Below are 19,079 nucleotides of genomic sequence, written 5' to 3'. Positions count from 1 at the left end.
TCGAAAATGACATTGCTAGATCTGAGAATTTCTTCTTTACATTACTAGTATAGATCGGTTGGTATAATAAAACAAGGTTTGGAAGGTTTTGTTACAGAGAGCATGGTCTGCTGAAGATTTTTTAAAATGTATTTTTCTAGATTAAGTGCTATAAATGAAATGTCTAATCCGAATAAAGAAAACTAAGAGGTTTAGAGATTTTTTCTGTTGGAAATGTGCATTTTGGTTTTTAATTTGTTTTCTTTTTGCATTTACTGGCACATTTTTATAATACCTCATTTAAAAACAATCAAGTGAATCTGATATATCCTGTGGCAAATATGTCTCCCTCATTTCAACACTTTTTCTGCTCTCTACCACACCAGTGCCTCCCCCACCCCCACCCCCTCCACTCTGTTTCTTCATCAGTATTTGAAAGTGAATGGTTTGTAATCAAGACTCTTTTTCTTAGGACTGCATTTACAATTTACAGATTTGTTTTCTTGGGAACAAATATTTTTTGTATGACCTTTCTAAAAATCTCTTGCCTGAGTTTTGTGGTAAAAGCATTGTTTGTTGTGATCTTATTAAATTGATAACAAATTAAGCTATTTGACAGCAAAGCTTAAAATTAAGTGCTATAGCAGATTATCTTGGGCAGGGAGAAAAATCGCCCAAATGAGAATGCTTATATCCGCCTAAAGATGTTCATAACAATATATAGTATGTCCTAGGCTTGGCCCGTGCAGTGATTGTATGCCAGGAAAACAATTAGATGCAAATCAGTGATGTTCTCTCTCTTGGTAGTTACAACATATCAAAGATTAAAATTGTCCTGTGTTTCTTGTTTCAAAGTACACATGTGTGTATGTGAAGTCTTAAATGTTTTAATAGTCCATGGCTAATCAGCTTATTGTAATATTGTATGTACAGTGAGATCAATGTCTTGTGTTTTCATCCTCTGTGAATTAAAAATTCTCACTTGTTCTGTCATAACAAAACCAATATTTCCCTGTCTTGACAGCTTTTTAGTAGAAAATATATTAAAGGCTGAAATTATTAAAAAAAAAAAAAAGAAGTCTGAACATTGAAGAATTGATGCTTTTGAGCTGTGGTATTGGAGAAGGCTCTTGAGAGTCCCTTGGACAGCAAGGAGATCAAACCAGTCAATCTTAAAGGAAATCAACCCTGAATATTCATTGGAAGGACCGATGATGAAGTCAAAGCTCCAATACAATGGCCACCTGATGCAAAGTGCTGACATTAGAAAAGACCTTGATGGTGGGAAAGACTGAAGGCAGGAGGAGAAGGGGAGGACCGAGGATGAGATGGTTGGATGGCATCACTGATTTAGGGGACATGAATTTGAGCAAGCTCTGGGAGATGGTGAAGGACAGAGAAGCCTGGCATGCTGCAGTCCATGGGGTCACAAAAAGTCGGACATGACTGAGTGACTGAACAACGACAAGGTGACAGAACAGTTGCTCGTCTGGTTCATACTAATGGGATCATATGTATCGTTCCCAGGAATACAAACATTTCTAAAAGTATCTTAGGGATACTCATTCTACCTGAAGAATTGAATCTATGACTGTGAAAGTTTCTAGTTACATGGCATAATGGTGCATACCTTGTAGAGAGGATTTTAACTCCCTTATAAAAGGAAAATTTAAAAAAACCACAAAACTCTAAAATCATCATGGATTTGCCTCAAGTCACTGAGGAAGAGATGAAGTCATTTTAATATTTCTTCATTCCAGACTACTGCTCCCTCACTCTCCCTAGTTTCCTTGTCCCTAGAACCCTTGCTACCGAGCATCCCTTATCCATCAGTCCCAAGCACAGGCCCTCCTGATGATTGATGTGATTTTGCTTTGGACTCCAGGCAGTTTGTACTTGACTGTATCTCCTTTGTCATCTTTCGTGTGATGAGTTTTCCATGGTCAGCTTCCAGCACCTTCTCAGGCCTGCTCCGTCTTGCTGCCAAGGAACTACTCTGACTTGCAGATGAATTCCAAAATGTGGTAATTACCTGTGAAAATAAATGGGATAAAGATAGAACAAGTGACAGCTGAAATGTGTTTGCTCCTGTCTGAGGTCTTGGTTTTGTGTGACAGAAGGTGCATATAATGTTAGGTAGACTGTGAGATTCTGGGTAGGAACATTTGCCTTGGAAAGATAATTAGGATTTGGGAATGTGGCCAAGAGGTGAAAAAGGAAATATATGGCAGCAAACAATGCTGTTTTATGTGGAAAGGGGTCACAGGAAATCTGGCTTTTTAAATACAAAGTTTGAGACTTTAATCATAATAACAAGAGTAACTACTCTGTGCTAAGCACTTTCCCTGCACTATATTTCATTTTATCTTCACAACAACTTGTAAGGCAGGTTCTGATATTATCCCCATTTTACAATGAAGTAATAGAGGCTTGTGGTGGTGTGTGGTTTAGTTGCTAAGTTGTGTCTGAATCAGCTCTTTGTAATCCCATGGACTGTAGCCCATCAGGCTCCTCTGTCCATGGGATTTCCCAGTCAAGAATACTGGAGTGGGTTGTCATATCCTTCTCCAAGGTATCTTCCCGACCCAGGGATTGAACCCACATCTCCTGCATTGGTAGGTGGACTCTACCACTGAGCCACCAGGGAAGCCCCAATAGAAACTTAGGTAAATTAGCTTGCCTGAGAGCAAATGGCTAGTAAGATGTAGAGCTGGGAAAAATACTCAGGCCAGCTTGTCTCCAGAGCTTACCCTTTAACCATTTCAGTTCAGTTCAGTTCAGTTGCTCAGTTGTGTCCAACTCTTTGTGACCGCATGAATTGCAGCACGCCAGGCCTCCCTGTCCATCACCAACTCCAGGAGTTCACCCAAACTCATGTCCATCAAGTCAGTGACGCCATCCAGCCCTCTCATCCTCTGTTGTCCCCTTCTCCTCCTGCCCCCAATCCCTCCCAGCATCACAGTCTTTTCCAATGAGTCTACTCTTCACATGAGGTGGCCAAAGTATTTAACCATTTACTATTGACCAAACACTATTCTGTCCTTCCCTAGTGGCTCAGACAGTAAAGCGTCTGTCTGCAATGCAGGAGACCTGGGTTCGATCCCTGGGTTGGGAAGATCCCCTGGAGAAGGAAATGGCAGCCCATTCCAGTATCTTGCCTGGAAAATCCCATGGAACGCAGAGCCTGGTAGGCTACAGTCCATAGCGTCGCAAAGAGTTGGACATGACTGAGCGATTTCACTTTCACTTTCAAATGCTGTTCTAAGCACTTTCCATGTACTATACCATTGAAGCCTCACAACAGTGCTATGCCATAGCTGCTATTGTTATCCTGCCCTTATAGATGAGGAAACAGACACACAAAAGTTGTCTATTTAATAAATGGTGGAGCCAGTTCTCTTGTCCATTACTCCATAAAATGTTTTCCACACTATGTGAGGCAAACAGGAAAATCCCAAAGCAAGGAGATAGTATAAACTATGAAGATGAAGAATAGATCATTGAGAGGCCACCATGTAAGTCACAACTAACAGGGATGAGTGGCAGTAGATGGGTTTGAGAAGTCCACAGGTGGGTTCTTGAGTTAGCCTCTTTTAATCATTAACTGAGTTATATTAGCCAACTTAATTTTGAGGTGGATCCCAATATTCCATAGCAGCTTCTGAAGAAGTTGACCCATTTGACTAGTTCACTAATATCTGCTATCACGTCTTATGCAAAGTTCAATTTATGGCTTTGTCCATAATCTTGAGACACAATGGCAGTCAATGAGATTTTAGCAAACATTAATCATATAAGTCTTTCTATGTTATGGTCCAGCTACCTCTCCCATCTCATATGACTTTCTGATTCTGCTCTACCACTGATAGACTTCGAATTCTACAAGTTCACAGTTGCCTGTCTACTCAAAGCCTAGGAAAAGTGTTTGGCACATAGTGGACACTTAACAAATGTTTGTTGAATGATGAGAGGTTCCTAGTATAAATAGAAGAGATGGGATATTAAGAAGAGTTGGAGGAATTTAGCATTGCTAGAAGGAATACTACTGCCTTTATTTTAGAAGGAAAGATAATAGTAACACTCAAAATAGCAAATTGTTAAATAGGGCTTACCATGTGCCACACAATATTCCAAACACTTTACACATATTAACTCATTAACTTTTCAAACCTATTAATTAATAATCAATTATTGCTATTTCCAAAATTTTTATAGAAAACAAAAAGCACAGAAAAGCTATGTGATTTGATAAAGTTCATACAGCTAGTGAGTGGTAGAGCTTTCCCTTAATGGTGAAAGAACACATACAAGTGTAGGCCAGCCTTTATGTTTATAATCAAGAAGAGTAGAGCAGTTATGTCTAATGGTTTAATTTTTCCCTGTAATTTGCTAAGACAGAACAAAGAGGATGGAATCAAGGGGTGGAGCTTTGAAGATAATAGAGACAATTCAAAGCACTCTTTAGAGAGTGGGAAACGGGATTGAACCAAAGACACATCTTAGGGTTACAGGTGGTACTGGGAACATATATGAGGCTGGAGGTCTTGAACACAGTATTGTCTGGTCTTCCTCATGTGTGACTTTGCCTAGCACTTATGGGCCACTATGATAGAGACCTGATTAAAGGGGACAATAGTGTTCATCCTTGATTAAAGTTTTGCCAGATGGATATGATGAAATGCGAGAATGGCAAGAGAGTTTATGATATTGGCAAGAATTATAGAAAAGATGGACTGAGGGACTGAAGCAGTGTAAAAAGTGAGGGAAAGAAAAACTAGCTGATTGATTAGGAGAAAGTGAAGAACTCAATGAACTTGAATATGAAAAGCAGAAAGAGAAGTCATTTTGGACAGATAGCAGAATACTGGAGTTAGTAAAATGGAAGGTGAAACAGATTCAAGAATCTTAGGGATTGGTGGAGTGTAGGTCAAGCCAGTGAGAATTCGGAAGTCAAGGAACTATTAGAAGCTGTTGGATGAACCATCTATATGAATGTTGATATCACTAAGAAAGAAGTTGCTGTATAACAAAGGGAATCCTTTCTGGTGCTCTATGATGACCTGGAGGGATGGGATGCAGGGAGGGGAGGGAGGCTCAAGAGGGAGGAATATATTTATAATTATGGCTGACTCGTGTTGTGTGGCAGAAACCAACACAACATTGTAAAAATTTTAAAAACAAAGAAAAAAGATATTAAAGAAAGAAAGATGACAAGATAGCAAGGCTTGGGTTGCAGGAGATGATGCCAAAATCTGGTAAGTAAAAAAATTGTTGACAGCTACAGAAAGGAGGAAGAGTGGTTGGTATAGTCAGATGACATAAGCCAAAGAGAGATTTGCAAGAGTAAAGAGCAGTAGAAATAACAATGAGGAGCAAGGGTGATTTCTAGTCCTGGGATGCTTGGGGTGTGAGAAAATAATCAGCTACCACTTCAGAGTGCTGCCAGGGAAGCAGTATCCACCTTTCACAATTCATTTCAGTTCCCGTATACCTAAGGTTTCTCTTCCTCATTCTTCTCTATTTTCATATAATGATTTCTTTCTCTCTGTGGGTGTGTGAGTGTGTGTGTACTGTGCTGTGCTTAGTTACTCAGTCATGTCCGACACTTTGTGAGCCCATGGACTGTAGCCTGCCAGGCTCTTCTGTCCATAGGGATTCTCTGGGCAAGAATACTGGAGTGGGTTGCCATGCCCTCCTCCAGGGGATCTTCCCAACCCAGGGATCGAACCCAGGGCTCCCACGTTGCAAGTGGATTCTTTATCATCTGAGCCACCAGGGAAGCCCACGGATAGTGGTGTGGGCAGCCTATACAAGACTAATTCAGACAATCATTGATTTTTTTTTTCCTGGAGCCAAATCATGTGGCGCTTCCTTGCCCAGGGATCGAACCCATACCCCCTGCATTTGAAGTGCAGAGTCTTAACCTCTGAACCAGCAGGGAGTCCTGATTCTTTTTTAAAAATAAAATCTCTAATTTGGATGATAGACTCTCACCCAATGTAGAAAGCTTCTTCTTTGATGCTGTCCAACAGTTCTTTTTGGAACTCTCGTTAGAGCAGGGTTAGATGAAAAAAGTTTTTGAAAATAATCCCCTCTAAAAGGCCTGGAGGTCTGACAGCTCTCCTCTACCAGCCTGGAGATGTCAGAGAGCTATAGAGAGAGCTCTGTGAGTGGCTAGAAGCAGAACCTGGCCTGCTGTGTGTGTTTCACACAAAGCTGAGCCTCAAGGGGCCCAGTCAGCTGCTGCTTTCAGTACAATCACTTCAAATAAGTTGTTGAGGAGTTAAATGCCTGAGAGTATTTCCTGGCTTAATGGTGGGAAATGAAATCCTCTTATCTTTGGAAAGGCCATCCAGGGTGTGATGGATCAGAGGGAGGGAGAGAAAAGAACAGGAGTGAGCCAACTTATATGCCATTCAAGCAGCAGCCCTGCTCTGTTTAGTCTCCTTCACATTGAACAGGCAGGAAGTCTTGGATTGTAACTAGATCTCATCTCCTTTAATCCCGTTCTCCTTTGGGCTCTCCTGGATTAATTAGTTCTGGAGATTTGATCAGTAAAATGACAGTCTTAAATGAAAAGCAAATGGAGAGCCACTCTAGGTCTACCAGGGAACCGGGGCACTGGCATACTGTTAGGTTTTTTAATCTGTTCTCAGGACCATTTTCTCTAAGGGCTTTTATGTTGAATTCAGAAACTGGCCATTTTTCATTTTGAAATAGCTGCCATCAGGAGAGCCCTGTCAAGCTACAAAAACACTGTTTATTTTTAATCATCAATAATATTCACAAAAAACATCCTTGACTGACCCTTGAGGCAGCCTAACCCATACCCCAGGCTGAGAGATGTTCATCATATACTTTACTACTTAACATCGTGGAGCTGTGGTTGAGCCAGCTTACTACAGACTGCTTCGGTCAAAGTTCTAGCTCTATCACTTACTAGCCATGTGACCTCAGGAAGGATGCAATAATATCCTTCCTGACCTCAGGAAGGATAAGCTTCAATGTCCTCTTCTGTAAAATGGCAATGATAATAGGAGTCCTACAGGTGTATAATAGTTGACATAGTACCTTAGTAATCGATTAGTCAATATCAGCTCTTATTAGTACTTTCTTCTATAGTTTTAAAATTTTATGAGTCCTTTAATTTAATCATCAATGACAATGATAAAGATTTTTTTAAAAGCCTGTTAGAATCGGGTAAGCCTCTGGGCCTGTTTTAAAAATCATTACAGAGAAATGTACTCATATGAAATATCTATATATATAGCAAGATTTCTGCAGGAACTGTTCAGTCTGGAAAGGAAAATAAAAGATCATGTTGCACTTCACCTGCTTTCCCCATCACGTTGTCTACTAGATATCTGATCAGGTAAAATCTGTATACTTAAGAAACCTATAAATATCAGAGGTGGCCATCTTCAAGATTTTTAGAATGGAAAAAGGAAAATTTTGTTATCAAGCAATGAAATTGATTATTAAAAGGAAATTGTAACTCTAAAAGAACTCTAGAAAAATTTGAGAAGCAGGACTTTCAGAAAGCAGGTGAATTCCCAGATGCTCTGATAGGAATGCTCTATGGCTTTTTTTGAGATGAGCACATCCTATAACCATGAGATTATTGGTTAAATGCAGAGCAACTGCAAGATATGTTTATCCATGCAAGATATGTTTGTTATGTATGATCCATGACTCCTCCTTCATCTCCATCTCATCTGTGACCTTATTTTGCACATTGAATTGAGGACCAGAATAGATATGCAGCAAAATCAGGATGTTGATCTTAGTCTCCTTTCTTTCCCCTTCTCTATCCCTTTTTTCCAGATGTCTATTCAAGGCCTTCATTCCTCACGCTTCCCCTTGTCTCTACTTGGTGGTGCTCCCTCAACACTGACCTCTCTAAAAGTGCCTTTGTCCTTTAGTCCTCCCATTCCAAGGAAACCAAACAGCTCTATCCAATAGCTGATATGATATAGTACTGTATCCTGTGTTGGTAGTGATAGTTTTTTTTAATTTATTTTTATTTAAAAATAAGATTATCACATTATAGAAGTTTGTTAATGCAAGAAATAGAGGGAGTGCTATGAAAGCGTATGATGATGGCCTTACCCTGATCCGAGGGCACATGGAAGGTCTGGCTGGGGAAGGGACATTTTGAACAAAAATCTGAAGGATGATTAGGGATTATTTGGATAAAGAAGGGTAACAGTGAAGGCCTTTCCAACAGCCTATTCAAAAGCCCACAGGTGGGAAGAAGGGTCCAACCTTTCTTTAGAGAGATTTAGAGAAAGCCAATGTGAATGGAACACCTAGATGGGGCTGGGGGAGTAGACAGGAGCCTGATGGTTTGGGATTTCATTCTAAAAGTAGTGTGAAGTAATTGGAAAGTTTTGAGCAGTAGAGTAGTATGACCAGATTTGTCTTTTGAAGTGGAGGATTATATCTTTCTTGGGTTCAGCAAAAGCTGATCTTAAATTATGTGATCCTGGTTACATTTTCTTTCCATGTGGTTCTTGTCTATAAAGAGATAGATGGTACATTGTGTGTGTGCTCAGTCACTCAGTCCTGTCCAACTCTGTGACCCTTTGGAAGCCAGGCTCCTCTGTTCATGGAAAATTCAGGCAAGAGTACTGGAGTGGGTTGCCACTTCCTTCTCCAGGGGATCTTCCTAAACTCGCATCACCTGTGTTGCAGGCAGATTCTTTATTGCTGGGTTATCTGGGAAGCCCTAGATGGTACACTAATTAAGGGCAATCCAAGGGATAGCTCTTTGCTTCTAGAAATAATCTCTTTAAAGTCTCTTGTGTTTTCCTGTTCGGATAATGCACCCAGTCCTTTTTTTTTAAGATTTATTTATTTTGGCTGTGCTGGATCTTTGTTGCTTTGCACAGGCCTTTCTGTAGTAGCTGTGGCCAGGGGCTACTCTCTAGTTGTGGAATGTAGGCTTCTCATTGTGTTGGCTTACTTGCTGCAGAGCATGTGCTCTAGGGTGTGGGCTTCAGTGGTTGAGGTATGTGGGCTCAGCAGTTGTGGCGCACAGGCTTAGTTGCCTGCAGAAAGTGGGATCTTCCTAGAGCAGGGATGAACCCATGTCCACTGCATTGCAAGATGGATTCTTAACCACTGGGCCTCCACAGACTCTCCCCGCTCTGTCCTCTTTTAATCTACTCTTCTTGGAGGAGATGCCACACCAAGTCTCCTGAATCAAATTATGGTGACTCAGATTAAGCCTTCACACTATGCACTGGGTAACAGCTTCTGAATTAGTAAAACGCCTAAGTATTCTCTTGAGAGTCCCTTGGACTGCAAGGAGATTCAACCAGTCCATTCTGAAGGAGATCAGCCCTGGGTGTTCTTTGGAAGGAATGATGCTAAAGCTGAAACTCCAGTACTTTGGCCACCTCATGCAAAGAGTTGACTCACTGGAAAAGACTGATGCTGGGAGGGATTGGGGGCAGGAGGAGAAGGGGACGACAGAGGATGAGATGGCTGGATGGCATCCCTGACTCGATGGATGTGAGTCTGAGTGAACTCCGGGAGTTGGTGATGGACAGGGAGGCCTGGTGTACTGCGATTCATGGGGTTGCAAAGAGTCGGACACGACTGAGCGACTGAACTGAACTGAAGTATTCCTCAGACTGAATAGGTGCCATTGGATTGCCTCTAAATTCAATGCTGAGAACACTCAATATCAATACTATTGCTTTTGGCTTTGGAGCTGAATAACATATCAAAATCAGTAATTGAACGATTTACTGTTCTTTAGGGTGGTCACATTTCATGGAGGCAGCTTAAATGGAATTAATTGTGGGCTAATTAAAGTGCTCCCTGCTTCTCTCTCAAGCTCCCCTTAGACATTGACTGCAATGAGTTGTGCAAGCTGCAGAAAACTGTAAATCATGACTGGGCTTAAAGAAAAATGGATTGCTTTTCTAGTACTTATTGAACACTTTAAACAGATGTTTAAATCTTTACAACTTTTAGATAATTAAAATTATAAATCTGTGCCCTTTGAACAGAAACATGAGTAGGGATCAGAGGTATAAATAGCACCATGCTGATGTGATTCATCTTGTGGCTTCAGGTTCATTACTTTAACAAGTGCTCTCCTCAGGCAAAATGGCAAAGTGGAGAGGTTTGTCTTTCCTGCCGTTTTACCTCTCAGAATTCCAAGCTCCTGAGCTGCCTTTGGCTGCCCACTGCTGTAGGACCCGGTCAATGACAGTTCTTCCCTCTGACATCAAAGGTTCATCTGTCCTCTATTTATTCCCCTAGAGGCTTTGCTGGAATGTTAGTTAGGGCAGTGGAGCTACAGTAACAGTTAAACTGCCAGCTCTCAGTGATCTGACATAATAGTTGATTTTTCATGCAAAAAAAAAAAAAAAAAAAAAAATCAGGGACTTCCCCGGTGGTCCAGTGGTTAAGGCGCCATGCTCCCAATGCAGGGGTCTTGGGTTCAGTCCCTGGTCAGGGAACTAGATCCCATTTGCTGCAACTAAGATGTGATGCTGCCAAATAAATAAATATTTTTTAAAATTCCAAAATGGGTGCTCCTGTTTGGCTGGAGGTTCCTACTCTAAGGACTCATGCTACTTTCACCTGTGGCTCCATCATCTTTGCTATGTCTATCCCAAGGTTGCCATTCTCTTCTGTGTCAAGTGGGCAGAAGAAAGAAAGGCATGGAGAATCATGAATGTGAGGCTTTTATGACCCAGGACCGGATGTGTATCTTGTGCTCACAGTCCATGGCCACACCTGACTTCAACGGAGGATAGGAAGTAGACTTTAGCTGTGTGTTTAGGATGGAAGGAAAATGGGTTTGAAGAATAACCAGTCAGTTTCCGCCACTCTTGATGACTAAAGCATATCTGGTAAGTTTGCAGTAAGGGGTTAGTGGCCTATCCCCCTTTGATATTTTCTTTTCAAATGGGGCTTTCAGAAAAAAAGATATATAGTTGGAAAATTGATTGCTGTGTTAAATTGGGGATTCCTTTTGTTTTATTGTCTTTCTGTTACATGTCAAATGTTTTCTGACCAAACTTGTTCAAATTCTTTATGATGACACAAAAAATACATTTTGTGCCCTACAGAGTTTTATCTTTCTGTGTCTCTCGCTGTCTTATATGCTTTCTCTCACTCTGATATACACAAACATGCACACACAGGATGGTTATGATGATGATGATTATGATTGAAAAAGTAATTAGAAACTTTTCTTGGGCATTTCCCCTTTGAACTGAATTGATATTTCTGCTGAGGACTGCTGTGATCATGATTCCAGTATTTTTTGCCACTAAAGAAGTTGCTTAGATGTTCACTCATTAAGTTATACAGTTCAGTTCAGGGCTCAGTCATGTCTGACTCTTTGCCACCCCATGAACTGCAGCATGCCAGGCCTCCCTGTCCATCACCAACTCCCAGAGTTTACCCAAACTCATGTCCATTAGGTCAGTGATGCCATCTAACCATCTCATTCTCTGTCGTCCCCTTCTCCTCCTGCCTTCAATCTTTCCCAACATCAGGGTCTTTTCAATGAGTAAGCTCTTCACATCAGGTGGCCAAAGTACTGGAGTTTCACCTTTAACATCAGTCCTTCCAATGAACACCCAGGACCGATCTCCCTTATGATGGACTGGTTGGATCTCCTTGCAGTCCAAGGGACTCTCAAGAGTCTTCTCCAACACCACAGTTCAAAAGCATGAATTCTTCTGCACTCAGCCCTCTTTATAGTCCAACTCTCATATCCATACATGCCCACATAGCCTTGACTTGATGGACCTTTGTGACAAAGTAATGTTTCTCCTTTTTAATATGCTCTCTAGGTTGGTCATAAATTTGCTTCCAAAGAGTAAGCGTCTTTTAATCTCATGGCTGAAATCACCTTCTGCAGTGATTTTGGAGCCCCGCAAAATAAAGTCAGCCACTGTTTCCACTGTTTCCCCATCTATTTGCCATGAAGTGATGGGACTGGATGCCATGATCTTGGTTTTCTGAACGTTGAGCTTTAGGCCAACTTTTACACTCTCCACTTTCACTTTCATCAAGAGGCTCTTTAGTTCTTCTTCACTTTCTGCCATAGGGTGGTATCATCTGCGTATCTGAGATTATTGATATTTCACCCAGCAATCTTGATTCCAGCTTGTGCTTCCTCCAGCCCAGCGTTTCTCATGATGTACTCTGCATATAAGTTAAATAAGCAGGGTGACAATATACAGCCTTGACATACTCCTTTTCCTATTTGGAACCAGTCTGTTGTTCCATGTCCAATTCTAACTGTTGCTTCCTGACCTGCATACAGATTTCTCAAGGGGCAGGTCAGATGGTCTGGTATTCCCATCTTTTTCAGAATTTTCCACAGTTTATTGTGATCCACACAGTCAAAGGCTTTGGCATAGTCAATAAAGCAGAAATAGATGTTTTTCTGGAACTCTGTTGCTTTTTCGATAATCCAGCGGATGTTGGCAATTTGATCTCTAGTTCCTCTGCCTTTTCTAAAACCAGCTTGACCATCTGGAAGTTCACAGTTTACTTGTTGCTAAAGCCTGGCTTGGAGAATTTTGAGCATTACTTTACTAGCATGTGAGATGAATGCATTTGTGGGGTAGTTTGGGCATTCTTTTGGCATTGCCTTTCTTAGGGATTGGAATGAAAATTGACCTTTTCCAGTCCCGTGGCCACTGTTGAGTTTTCCAAATTTGCTGGCATATTGAGTGCAGCACTTACACAGCATCATCTTTTAAGATTTGAAATAGCTCAACTGGAATTCCATCACCTCCACTAGCTTTGTTTGAAGTGATACTTCCTAAGGCCCACTTGACTTCACATTCTAGGATGTCTGGCTCTAGGTGAGTGATCACACCATCGTGATTATCTGGGTCATGAAGATCTTTTTTTGTATATTTCTGTGTATTCTTGCCACCTCTTCTTAATATCTTCTGCTTCTGTTACGTCCTTTATTGTGCCCATCTTTGCATGAAATGTTCCCTTGGTATCTCTAATTTTCTTGAAGAGATCTCTAGTCTTTCCTATTCTATTGTTTTCCTCTGTTTCTTTGCATTGATTGCTGAGGAAGGCTTTCTTCTTCTTGCTATTCTTTGGAACTCTGCATTCAAATGGGCATATCATTCCTTTTCTCCTTTGCTTTTCGCTTCTCTTCTTTTCACAGCTATTTGTAAGGCCTTCTCAGACACCCAGTTTGCTTTTTTGAATTTCCTTTTCTTGGGGATGGTCTTGATCCCTGTCTCCTGTACAATGTCATGAACATCCGTCCATAGTTCATCAAGCACTATGACTGTCAGATCTAGTCCCTTAAATCTATTTCTCACTTTCACTGTATAATCATAAGGGATTTGATTTAGGTCATACCTGAATGGTCTAGTGGTTTTCCCCACTTTCTTCAATTTGAGTCTGAATTTGGCAATAAGGAGTTCATGACCAGAGCCACAGTGAGCTCCTGGTCTTGTTTTTGCAGGCTGTATAGAGCTTCTCCATCTTTGGCTGCAAGAATATAATCAGTCTAATTTTGGTGTTGACCATCTGGTGATGTCCATGTGTAGAGTCTTCTCTTGTGTTGTTGGAAGAGGACATTTGCAATGACCAGTGCGTTCTCTTGGCAAAACTCTATTAGCCTTTGCCCTGCTTCATTCTGTATTCCAAGGCCAAATTTGCCTGTTACTCCAGGTTTTTCTTGACTTCCTACTTTTGCATTCCAGTCCCCTATAATGAAAAGGCCATCTTTTTTGTGTGTTAGTTCTTAAAGGTCTTGTACGTCTTCATAGAACCATTCAACATCAGCTTCTTCAGCATTACTGGTCGGGGCATAGACTTGGATTACCGTGATATTGAATGGTTTGCCTTGGAAATGAACAGAGATCATTCTGTCATTTTTGAGACTGCATCAAAGTACTGCATTTTGGACTCTTTTGTTGACTCTGATGGCTACTCCATTTCTTCTAAGGGATTCCTGCCCACAGCAGTAGATATAATGGTCATCTGAGTTAAATTCACCCATTCCAGTCCATCTTAGTTCACTGATTCCTAGAATGTCGACGTTCACTCTTGCCATCTCCTGTTTGAATTCTTCCAATTTGCCTTTATTCATGGCCCTAACATTCCAGATTCCTATGCAATATTGCTCTTTATAGCATTGGACCTTGGTTCTATCACCAGTCCCATCCACAACTGGGTGTTGTTTTTGCTTTGGCTCCATCCTTTCATTCTTTCTGGAGTTATTTCTCCACTGATCTCCCGTAGCATATTGGGCTCCTACTGATCTGGGGAGTTCCTCTTTCAGTGTCCTATCTTTTTACCTTTTCATACTGTTCATGGGGTTCTCAAAGCAAGAATAGTGAAGTGATTTGCCATTTCTTTCTCCATTAAGTTATTAATCTGTTCTAATAAGGAATCAGTGGCTTACGTTGTTTTAAAGCCAAGCATCTTCTAACATTTTACATTCTCCAGGAGATGCAAAAGTAGAATAAATATATCTTGTGAAATTTCATTTGTACATGATAAGTTAGGATCCAAGGACATTTGAAAAATGTAAACTGGCAATTTATCCAGAAGGTGTTATATAAGAATCCATTCTACTTTGCTTGAGCAATGATGGGAAATTAACAAATATTTCTGTTCTTTTGCTTCTTTATCCGTGTATTAGGATACTGAGAACCTTAATAAAAATGAAATAAATTTATAAGCTTTATTTATGTCTTTATTTGTAACCAGTCAGTTGATTTCACTTAAGTGGCATTTTATTTCACTCTCCAGAAAATGGCTCTGACCTTTAATCTATCCTTGCTGGGGGCTAAGAATATTTCTCATCTAGAACCAGTGTCATAATATACAGATACAGTGATAGCTATTACCCAGTCACTTTAGGACTAAAAGAATTTCTTAAAGCAATTGGAGACACATTTTTAGGAGCAAATACTGTAATACTCCTATTGTTGAGCTCGTGAAATTTTAAGAGCTTGACTCATTGGAGTTGTTAAGGATGATTTTTAAAGCTGTGGCCCCATCTTTGATAATGTAGGTTTTATATCATCCAAATTAAGAGCCTTCATGATATGTCAGTTCTATTCTCTTCTCTGGCTTTCCCCCCACTTTCCACGTATTAAAAGACAAAGCTATGAAAAGTTTCATCCTATAATGCTATATCTGGTTTCAGTGCATGTGAAATCTTTCAGAGAAGATACTTTCTCTGAATCTTCAGTTTAAGCCTATTCTGGATATAGTTTTTCAATCTTTTTTTCTTTTTCACCTTTCCCTCCATACAAACTTCACTGTCCACTTTATCCTTCAGAATAATGGAATCTCCGTCAGAATCTGGAACTTGAGTTATTTTAGGCAGCAAACACCTTTCCCAGTATTTTGCACCTGCTGGAACTTTGTATTATTGAAATCTGAATTCTCATGTACAGGTGGCATGTGGTCCCTGCCTTCAGGAAACTTACATCCATTGACAGACAATGTCATGGCAAAACAGACCTACTTCTAATGCCTCCTTGGAATTTTTCAATGTGAACTGCCTCCCATGACACCTGTGATGCATCAGTTAGAAGTTCAGTCTGGTCATTGTATGGGCTCTGGAATCAGGCAAGTCTGTGCTGAAGTTCAAATCAGCTAGTTCCCAGTGGCATGACTTTGGGCAAGTTATCTAATTTCTTTGAGCCTCAGTTTCCTTTTTTGTAAAGAATGATGATACTGCCTACCTCATAGGTCATCTTCTGGATGAAATTAAATAATAAATCTAAAGTATCATGATGCTTGATGAAAGTGAAAGAAGAGAGTGAAAAAGCTGGCTTAAAACTCAACATTCAAAAAACTAAGATTATGGGATCCAGTCACATCACTCCATAGCAAATAGATGGAAAACAATGGAAACAGTGACAGGGTTTAATTTCTTGGGCTCCAAAATCACTGCAGATGGTGACTGCAGCAATGAAATGAAAAGATACTTGCTCCTTGGAAGAAAAGCTATGACAAATATAGACAACATATAAAAAAGCAGAGACATTACCTTGCTGACAAAGATCCGTCTAGTCAAAGCTATGGTTTTTCTAGTAGTCATGTATGGATATGAGAGTTGGACTATAAAGAAAGCTGAGCACTGAAGAATTGATCCTTTTGAACTGTGGTGTTGGAGAAGACTCCTGAGACTCCCTTGAACTGCAAGGAGGTCAAATCAGTCAATCCTAAAGGAAATCAGTCCTGAATATTCATTGGAAGGACTGATGCTGAAGCTGAAACTCTAATACTTTGGCCACCTGATTTGAAGAACTGACTCACTGGAAAAGACCGTGATGCTGGGCAAGATTGAAGGCAGGAGGAGAAGGGGATGACAGAGGATGAGATGGTTGGATGACATCATCGACTCAATGGACATGAATTTGAGCAAGCTCTGGGAGTTGGTGATAGACAGGGAAGCCTGGTGTGCTGCAGTCCATGGAGATGCAAAGAGTCAGACATGACTGAGCAACTGAACTGAACTGAGCATGATGCTTGGCACAAAATAAACACTCTATAAATGTAAGATACTATACATTTATTATATATATATATATACATACATACATATATAATATATATACTATATATGTAATACAGATGGTACCTATGAAGTCCCTGATTATATAGGTTCCTGATCAGGGAACTGACAGAAGAGATTTTTCCCATCATAAAGAGTAAACGTTCTTTCCCTGTCTACTCCCCTGTTTAGTTCAGATGAGTTCAAGGAAGAATGGTACATTGCCTCATAACAATGTTCATTCTGTGATTTTAAAATAGGCAAGGCATTATCTCTGAAAACTTCCCAGTGTTCTGCAATTGATTGATTCCTCCTTCTTAGGGGCTGAGGTGGGCCCAGTCTGGGTGTCAGAACCTAGGCCAGATGGCTTGGTTTGGGTCTGGCAAAGTTTTATGTCCAAAATGACAAGAAGTGGGAGTCTTATACTTATTGAAAGCCAAAAGTGAAAATAAAAGCCAAGACTCATTTTTTTAAGTACAGAGAGTGAGAGTAGAACCAAAAATAGGAGATAAAAACAAAGACTCAGAAGCAGGGCAGAATTTGTTTGGAGCAGGGGAGCAGGAGCAAGAATAGAAGGAAGATGTTAAACACTGAAGTAGGGTCAGAGTACCTGTGGCTTATTTTATGAACTCACGGCCATATCACAGGTGGCTCTAGTGATAAACAACTTGCCTGCCAGTGCAGGGGGCACAAGAGATGCAGTATGATCCCTGGGTCAGGAGGATCCCCTGGATGAGGGCATGGAAACCCACTCCAGTATTCTTGCCTGGAGAATCCCATGGACAGAGAAACCTGGTGGACTACAGTCCATGAGGTCACCAAGAGTCAGACATAACTGCAGCAACTTAGCAGCATCAGCAGAGGGAGCAGAGATAAGTACTGAAGTAGGGTCAGAGTACCTGTGGCTTATTTTATGAACTCACGGCCACATTGGACATGAGATAGTAACCTAGTCTAAATGTTCATGGTTGGTTGCACAACATTTATCCAATTTTGCCAAAACTCCACTCCTGCAAAGACACAGGGTCTTTCCCATAGTTCAAACATTCCATTTTCAAAAGGGTACCAGGGCATAATTAAAGGGGAAGTATCTTCTCTGTCAATGACATCAAAACCCTCATGGGTTAGGGATGTCCTCCAACTTCCCAGTTTCTATTAGTGCCCTGAATTGCATGTACAATTTGCAAATTATTTACATTTTGAATTTTATTATATATAAATTTCTCTGTTGAAGGGAACAAACTCTTTGAGTTCATTAAAAATGGTGCAAAGTTGTCCTTCCTCTTGTTTGTTTTCACCGTTTGTTGAATGTGATTGGCTGTTCTTTGTTTTTATTGGATGAGTGGCAAAATTCTAATATTATCAGGAAGAAATGACCCAGTTCTTATTCCCTCCGACTTGGCCTTTCATGGTTTTCTGTGCTCTCATCATGTCGCTTCTCAGCCTTTATCTTTCCAGTTTGAAAAATTCTCTTTATCCAGTGTATTTTACTCGGTAGCTCTCCATTTCATTGATCAATCCACAATCAACGTGGCAATGCATTTTTAGCTTTTATTATGTGCCCAACAGAGCCTCAGGCACTGTTGGGGAAATAATAGAAGGAACAGACATCACCTCAGCCTATAGAAAGCCTGAGATTTTGTTGGAGTTTACTTGGAGATCAACAAATCTAGAGAAGCGTTATACATTTCATACAATCAAATGCAGAGATGTTAAGCCTCCTAGATTAGTGATCTCATATATTAGTGTGCTTTAGAATCACCTGAGATCTTTGTTAAACACACAAATTCCTGAACTTCAGAGAGTCTGATTCTTTAGGGCATGGGTGATACTCAGTAATCTGCAGTTTATCAAGATGCCTAGGCTATTCTGCTGCTGGGGGTGCCTAAGCTATAGTTTGGAAGCAGTGGGATAAAACTATCTGTGAAAAATGGGGAGACATGTAAAGGCTGGGGGTGACCAGGAAAGGTTTGACTGGAGCCTGGAAGGGTGGGCTGAATTCGGAGAATTCGTGGTGGGAGGAGATTCAGAAAAGGGGTACCAGAGGTGGGGATGAGAATATAATATGTTGCAGAGACTGGCTAGTTATTCACCATTTCTATTTTCTTCCTAGACACATGGACTACATTTCCTAGCCTTCACACAGTGATTCATGACCATTTAACTGAGTTCTGGCCAGTGGAATGTGGATTTACGTTGTGTGTCATTTTTAGTCCTGGCCCATAAAACCAGCCCATGTGATCTTGTACTGTTTCCCTTCTATCCACTGGCTTAATGTTGATACCTTGGGCAACCTTGGAACCAACAAGGTGGAACTGGTACAGATTCCATCAATGTGGGTGCCAAAATAACTCTGAATACCCCTTACCCATAAGGAACATCTGTTTTGGACTTTGCTTGAGTAAGATTTCTATTGTGTTAAGCTCCTGAGATTTCAGGGATTGTCTGTTAGAGCTTTTACTGTCATGTTAACATTGAGGGGACCAGGCTAACTGAGGCAGATAATTTCTGGTAGTGATCATCATTATTCTTCTTAGGAATGTTTTTCAGACTACCCAGAATTAATGCGTGGACA

The sequence above is a fragment of the Oryx dammah genome, unplaced genomic scaffold (assembly GCF_014754425.2).
Source record: "Oryx dammah isolate SB20612 unplaced genomic scaffold, SCBI_Odam_1.1 HiC_scaffold_23, whole genome shotgun sequence".
NCBI classification, from domain to species: Eukaryota; Metazoa; Chordata; class Mammalia; order Artiodactyla; family Bovidae; genus Oryx; species Oryx dammah.
This window is presented reverse-complemented; position numbering follows the sequence as displayed.